General features: G+C 33.2%; 1 long non-coding RNA gene across 1 annotated transcript; it reads left to right on the top strand.

The window, feature by feature from the left end:
- The first annotated feature begins 5,955 nt into the window (after nt 1–5,955).
- LOC102580070 (uncharacterized) lies at nt 5,956–7,186 on the top strand. The gene is made up of 3 exons (XR_001472487.1): nt 5,956–6,696; nt 6,761–7,044; nt 7,147–7,186. It is a non-coding gene; the product is annotated as an uncharacterized lncRNA (long non-coding RNA).
- Nucleotides 7,187–7,792: the final 606 nt, after the last annotated feature.

Here is a 7,792-nt window from a genome sequence, read left to right on the forward strand (position 1 = left end):
TTGAGAAACTGCCGCATCTCTTCGAAGTGGTGGAGAAGGTGGCGTGCGTGGAGCAAGTTTGTGAGCGGAAAAATCGAGAAGATTGTTCATCATCTCTCTGAAGCTCGATGTTTTCTCACGGAGGGGTGGGGGTAATGGGAGACCTAGTTCTGATGGGGGGGTGGATAGGGTAATAGAGGCTAAGTTATTTGTTAAAAATAAATAAATTGTTAAATATAAAAGGGTTTAAATAAAATGGGTTTTTATTAATTAAAATAAAAGTATATGTCATTAGTTTATTATTAACGTCTGGATATTAATTTTCTTAAAGTCTGGATATTGTCCTTTCGTTAATATTATATTAAAATTGCCTTTTAACGACGGGAAAAAAATTGTGACGGAATATATATACCTATAACGACTGGATTTATATTCTTTCGTTAAAAATCAATTTTGTTGTAGTGTCAGGAGAGTCACAACCCTTCATTTTCTGTTCACACCTTTAAAACCCAACAGTTTCATGAATGAAGCCTCTGACCTTTCCTATGTTTTATTTTGTTTGATTAAAGCTTTTCTTTCATACAATATACATTAGGGTATTTGCTTGCATTAAAAGGTAACTTTAATAGTATAAACTTTTGCATTTGTGCGTGTTTTTCTTGTGAAATTGACTTTAAATTGATAATCTTTACTTGTATTTGCGTGTGTTAATTTGTTTCTGTTCTGTTTTGGTGACGTCGAAACAATTGCTATGGAGCTAGCCTCATCAGCCTTTTGTTTAGTACTTTTAAGGGTCGTTTGGTAGACTGTATAAGAATAATGTAAAATATAGTGTATTAGTAATGCTTGCATTGGTTATACTTGCATTAGTTATACTTGCATTAGTTATGATAAGATTTTTTCATGCAATATTTTGTTTGGTGTACTAAAAATATTATGCATTACATAGTTTTTTTAGAAAAAATATTTATTTACAAAAATACCCTCTACAAATATAATGGAAAGGATGTAAAAAATGTTTTTGAGGGCAATTGTGTCTTTAATAATGTTAATGCATGCATTAGAACCCATTGCATTACTAATGCATAGAAATAGATGGTATTAGTAATACACTCTTCAATACACTATAGAGTGTTATTATTGAAGTAATTGTATACTTCCTTCCACCATGTATGTGCAACTGTGATTTGATTCGTTTTCTTATTTTTTCTACTTTTTATGAGTATTAATTTTTCACCTTACAGTTCTCAATCATATGATTAAAGATCAGAACAACTGAAGCTACATCTCAATTAACCTTCTGTACGAACATTACATTTTGTTATTATGTAAATACATAACTATGTAAAGCTTGGTTCAATGCCATCTTCTGGTATATACTTGTAATCCAACTTCTTATTGACATCACGTTTTAAAATTTACTCATTTTAGAGCATACGTGGATGCTATTTAAAAATTACGTAAAAAGTATTATAATTTACAATAATTAACAATTTAAAATACTTTAAAATCATATCAAAATTTAATTGACTATTTAAATTTTATCTATGTCACATAAAGTGAGACAAAAAAATAATAGATAACACGGGCCCTTGTGTGTAGTCTAATATAGTAGAAAGAGATATGTTTTTGCTATTACAAGAACAATTGCAACTTGTACAAAATTTATTTGTATACATCGGACTAAATGTCTATTTGGACGGACTTATAATTTATGATTTAAGTATAAAAGTTCATTTGGATTGATCTATTTTAAGTGTTTTTAAGGCATATAACTTTTAATCACTTTTATAATGTTTGGATTTTGTTGTTTTTAATTAAGCAATTGGCTTAAAGTCAAAATAATAAAAATAAGTCAAAAGTCAATTCAAACAGATTCGAAGTTATAAGTTAGAATTCTTAACTTATGATTTTTGACTTGTTTTTGTTATTTTGCTTTAAAAACAAATGTTTAAAAACAATTGTATTGTATATTATCCTGTTATTCAAACATTACAAAAATACTTAAAAATTATTTGACTTTAAAACATCTAAAATAAGTCAATCCAAATAGGCTCTATCATTGGTACATGTAGATACAATAATTTCAAAGGTCAAATACATACACCCCCTCTAATGGAAACATCAGTTCCATTGCCTTTTTTCCACTTTATTTATTCTTTGCAACATATATCTTAAAAGAATCAAAGAAAATTTGAATGGTAAGGAAATATTATAAATTATTGTCCTTTAAAATAATATCTTTTTCCTTCTTGATTGTAACTTTACAACACCTATATAAAGGGACTTATCTATTAGTCTCTATGCACCAAACACAACTAACATTTCTTCTTCCTCTATAGTTTAATTTGTAGTTTTAATTTGACCTAAAATATGGCACCAAGGAAAGATATTACTAAGATAGGTAAAGAAGGGTTTGCTCTTCTTGAAGAAATGTATGGAAAGAAGAAGTCTCCTATTGTTCAGCTGAAAACACCTTCTAATCAAGGAAGAGTTATCAATAATCATGAGGCTGGGAAGTTTTATGGAGGGATTAGTTTTTCTGATTATTCCAAGAGAAAATCAACAACTTTGGCTTATTAATAATTAAGCTTATCAAAGGTTGGCTTTTGTAGTTATGTTTATGTATATGATGAAGCTACTTGTAAGTGTGTTATATATGGTCCTAAATAGTTGAGCATGTAAGTGATAATGTTTTATATTTCACTTAATTATATATATCATCATGCTCTCTTGTGGTATTAAGTCATGAACCAACTTGACTCTAATAATAATGTTCCTTTTCTCCCTATTCTTTTACTTGTGGCTGTCTCTAATTTTCAAATTTTGGCTTTCCTTTACTTTTTTCAATCGGTAAATTCATCTTAGAAATAAGTTGCTTCGTTGTAGCTATTTTTAACCTGTATCGACTTGAGCTGACAAATATAGATTTTGAGGAATTAGAAATCGACTAAAACACTCAAAAATGCACTGTCCCACTTAAATTATTGGGTATTCCCAAAATAAAATAATTTAGTTTTATGTTGAAGCTTTGTGCCATTCGATAATGCATAAAGGAACTTGATCATAAAGTGAATATAACAGAACTAGAGTTATCATTTATTTATTATTATATATAGAAGACAAGCGGTAGGCTAATAAACATGGATTTCAATCAAATATAAAAGAGAAAATGGTCTAAAAACCCCCCAACCTATACCCGAAATTCCAACTACACACTCCAACTTTATGGGTGTCCTATTACCCACCTGAACTTTATATTTCTCTATTTTATACACACCTAAGTGCTGACCTCAACACATAAACCAAATAATTAGGCCTGCGTGACGCGCTGGGTCCCCCGCCTCTTCAATTCCCATTTCTTGTTTTTTCCCCATTCCCTCTTAAAACGTAAAAGAACAAAAAAAAATCCTCCTTTCTCATTTTCAATCCTTCTTCAGTAGCAATGCATTTCTGGTGATCATCAAACAAATTTGCTATTATCGAACAATTTTGTTGTGTATTGTCAACTTCATTTCGTAGTTTATCAATTGATTTAGTAAAAAGGTTAGTTCTTTATCCCTTATTTCGAGTTTTTGATTTATCCCCTAGGGTTTATGTTGATTCGTGAAATTAAGAGCAACATTGTGTGAAATCTTATGTATGGCTTACGATTATAGTGTTAGGTGTTCATTTACACCATATTATACCACATTTTTCATGAAATTAGGTTTTTCCCTTTCTCGTCTAAGTTGCGTAATTTTGTATTATGTTTGTCTTAATATTATGTTCATGTAGTGTTGTATTTATGTTCTTCTTAGTATTATGTTCATAGAGAAGCTGCTAGTTAGCTACTGTGTTGTATTTATGTTCATAGAGAAGCTAAGTACTGTGGTGTATTCTGTTCGTTTGCTAATGTGTTGTATTCTGTTCGTTTTTAAGTACTATTCTATTTTTTGGATTGCCATCAAGTTAGAGTATGTCTATAATTACTATTCTGTTTTTTTTATTGCCTTTAGGTAAGAGATGAATGGGTTTACTTTGATTACTCTAAGGTGGTACCATGGTGGGGTGTTAGATTTAAGTAGTGGGGAATCAATATATAATGGTGGAAAAGTTACAAAATTTTTGAATGTTGATGTAGATAAAATGTCATATTTTGAGTTGAAAGACTATATTAGAGAATTGGGATATAGTACAACTTGCACCTTTAGTATTAAAGCACCTAACAGTGGCATTTTGGTAGATGTTGAAAATGATAAGCATATTTTAGACATGATGTGTTCCTTGGAAGATGGGGATGACGTGGAGGTATTTGTTAGGCATTTGGTTGATGAGGCAATTGTGGGGCCCATGTTAATAGAAAATGGTAGTCATGTGGATATGGGAGAATCTGGTTCAACTTTTAATACAAGGCCTAGTGAGAGTGAAAACTTTAACTTTGGGGTAGGTGAAGACCATATAAACAGTGAGGACCCTGTTGCTACTTTTTCAACCTCACCTCCTTTCAATACTGCTACTGCAGATGGTGCTACTGATGATGATATAGATGTTGGTCCTGCTGGACCTGATTTCTTAGAAGAAGAAGTAGAGGGTTCTGATTATTCAACTGAGGATAGTGTTAAGTCTGAAGCTGAATTAGTTGGAGATGATGATGATGATGAAGAGTATGGTAGTGATGTACATGAGGAGGATAGGGAGTTGAGGGCTGAAAATAGAAGTTTTCAAAGGAGGAAAAGAAGGGAAAGAGTAGCAGCTGACAATAAAGAGGTACCAGTAGGTGAAGCTGGACCAGATCTAGGTTTTGATGAAACTGAAACAGGTAAAGTAAGTCATGAAGGAAGGCTAGGAGGTGATGAGCCTTACTTTGCAAGTTCTGATAAGGATAGTTTTGAGTTAGATGAAGATGAGTGTTGTAATGATGATGAACATGAATCTGGTAGATCAAGAAGGGTAAAGTTGTCAAGAAAGAAGAGTTCAAAAACTCAAAAAATCATTCATGATCCTACTGCAAAGAAGGTTGTGTGGCAATTGGGCATGGTGTTTAAAGATGTGAAAGAATTTAGACAAGCAGTAACTAAATATGCAGTTAGAAGGAGGGTTCAGGTGGAGAAGTGGGTGAATGAACCAAAGAAAGTTAGAGTTGGATGCAAAGATGGTTGTCCATGGCTTTTGTTTGGATGTCTTGACAAGACAACAAATAATTTCATGATAAAACTTATAATCCAAAGCATACTTGCAACAAGACAACTAGAAATTACTTGTGCAATGCAAAGTTTTTATCTGAAGCCTTCAGAGAAAGAATAACTGAGCAACCAAACATAAGAGTCTTCAAGTTGTAGGAGATGATTAGGAAAAAGTTAAACTTCATGTTGGCAAGACTACTGTGAGAAGAGCAAGAGCTAAAGTATTGAAAGATATAATGGGTGATCATATTGTGGAATTTTGGAAGAATACTTGACTACAAGGATGAATTGTTGAGGACCAATCCAGGGACCAGTTGTGTTGTAAAAGTTGGTGAACCTGATGCAGAAGGCAAATCAATATTTCAGAGTTTTTACATCTGTTTTGATGCTTTAAAGAAGGCATGGATACATTATAGGAAGAGCATAGGCTTAGATGGTTGTTTCCTTAAAGGTGTTTGTAAAGGCCAACTGGTAGTTGTTGTGGCCAAGATGGTAACAATCAGATGTTGCCACTTGCTTGGGCAGTAGTTGAAAAAGAGAACAAACACACATGGACCATGTTTGTCAAGTGCATAAGGGATGATCTGGGACTTGGAGATAGTGAAGGTCTCACCTTGATTACAGATATGCAAAAGGTATGTGAAGTTATTTTGTAATTTTCAATTTATATATGTAATTATGACCTAATCATCATCTATTGCAGGGAATGTCTGTAGCAATTACAAATGTATTACCTAAGTGTGAACATAGAATGTGTGCTAGGCACATATTAGCTAACTGGGCTAAGGATTGAAGGGGCCTTCTTGTGACTCTGTAGACAACAATATGTCTGAGTGTTTTAATGCATGGATCTTGGCTGCTAGACACAAGACCATCGTTACTATGCTTGAAGAAATAAGAGTGAAGATGATGACAAGAATAGCCAAATTAAAGGAGTTCCCAATTACTTGGAAGTGTAATTTCTCTCCAATGGCTCTAAAGGTTTTAGAGGAGAACATTAGTAGGTCTATGGACTGTACCATTGAGTTTAATGGAGCTGCTGAATTTGAAATGAAAGAGGCTTTGTCAACACAAAGTGGATATTGTTAGGAGAACTTATAGTTGTAGGTTGTGGCAGTTAAGGGGCATACCATATGCATATGTTGTGGTTGTATTATACTTTAAAAAGTTTTCTCTTTATGACTATATAGACAGCTGCTACAGTAAGGAAACTTACTTGAGGATTTATGCCAATGTTATTGAATCACTCACAAACATGGAGATGTGGCCAGTTTCTACAAACCCCACTATTGAGCTACCATAAATCACAAACATGTCTGGTAGGCCACCTAAGGCTAGAAGGAAAGAAGTTGGAGAAACTAAGAAATTTGGGAAGCTTCCTAGGACTGGACTTGCAATGACATGCATTATATGCCATATCAGAGGCCATAACAAGAAATGGTGTCCTCAAAGAGAAGGTGTTGAATCATCAACAAGACAAAGTGCATCATCACCTACTACATCAGTAAGGGCAGAACCAACAGGTTCACGCAGGGGAAGAGGTAAACCAAAGGTAATATTTGAAATTGTTTTACTCTTTCTTAATTTATGACTTACTTTTTCTCTTATATGTATAGAAAACTCCATTAGCACCATCAGAAGGTGAGCCTCCACTAAAAATGGGAAGAGGAAGACAAAAAAAACATCATCAGTAGCACCTAGTGCACCTCTCCTACCTACTGCACCTACTGATTTTCCTGCATCCTCTTCTGCTCCTCCTACTTATCATGCATCATCTTCAATAGTTAGTACTACTAAAAGAGAAAGAGGTAGGGGCAGGGGAAACACATCTCTAGAGAAAAGACTAAGAGTCATGGGAATGGGTGTGTTCCAAGCTGCAAATGGCTTCAAAGTCATGAATGTGAGTCTTTGATATATGTTAACAACTTAAATATTGAATTATAATCCTAATTTTGTTTAATTAAACAACTTAAATATTGATATAATCCTAATTTTACTATAGCCTGACATGCCAAGTAGTAAGATCTACTCTACTGGACAAGACAAAAATGACAAGATCATCTGATGTAACTGGTGACATTGGTTATACACCAAGTAATACAACTAAGCTGAAATGAAATGGTAAAGCAACAATCTCAACAAGCAAGCTTCATGAGCTTAGAGAGAAGCAAAGAAAGAAGACAATGTGAAGTAGTTCAAGTCAAAATTACACTTCTTCAAAGTCAAAGATGCCATGGAAATTGTAGTGATGTTGATGTATTTAATCACTTTTAAGTTAGTCCATACATGTTGCATTAATGGCATGCTATTTTGAATTTTGTTTGTTGGTAAATTTTGCCTTATGTGAGGGCTTTTGAATATGACATTATTTAGGTAAATTCTGCCTTATGTGAGGCCTTGTAAATATGACTTTATTTTGGTAAATTTTGCCTTATGTGAGGCCTTATGAATGAATGATGATGTTGTGTTTTAAAATGGTTGTTGTGTTGTCTATCGAATTGTATTGGCTATTCAGGTGTGCTTACATATGTTGTTATGTGTTTTACAAATGGTGTTGCGTTGTCTATGTTGAAGTATGAATGGATGACTAGGTTGTTAGTTGTTGATGAAGTGTTGCATATTAATAGAAGCTTCAATTGACATCATAG

The sequence above is a fragment of the Solanum tuberosum genome, unplaced genomic scaffold (genome assembly GCF_000226075.1).
Source record: "Solanum tuberosum cultivar DM 1-3 516 R44 unplaced genomic scaffold, SolTub_3.0 scf00778, whole genome shotgun sequence".
Lineage (NCBI taxonomy): Eukaryota > Viridiplantae > Streptophyta > Magnoliopsida > Solanales > Solanaceae > Solanum > Solanum tuberosum.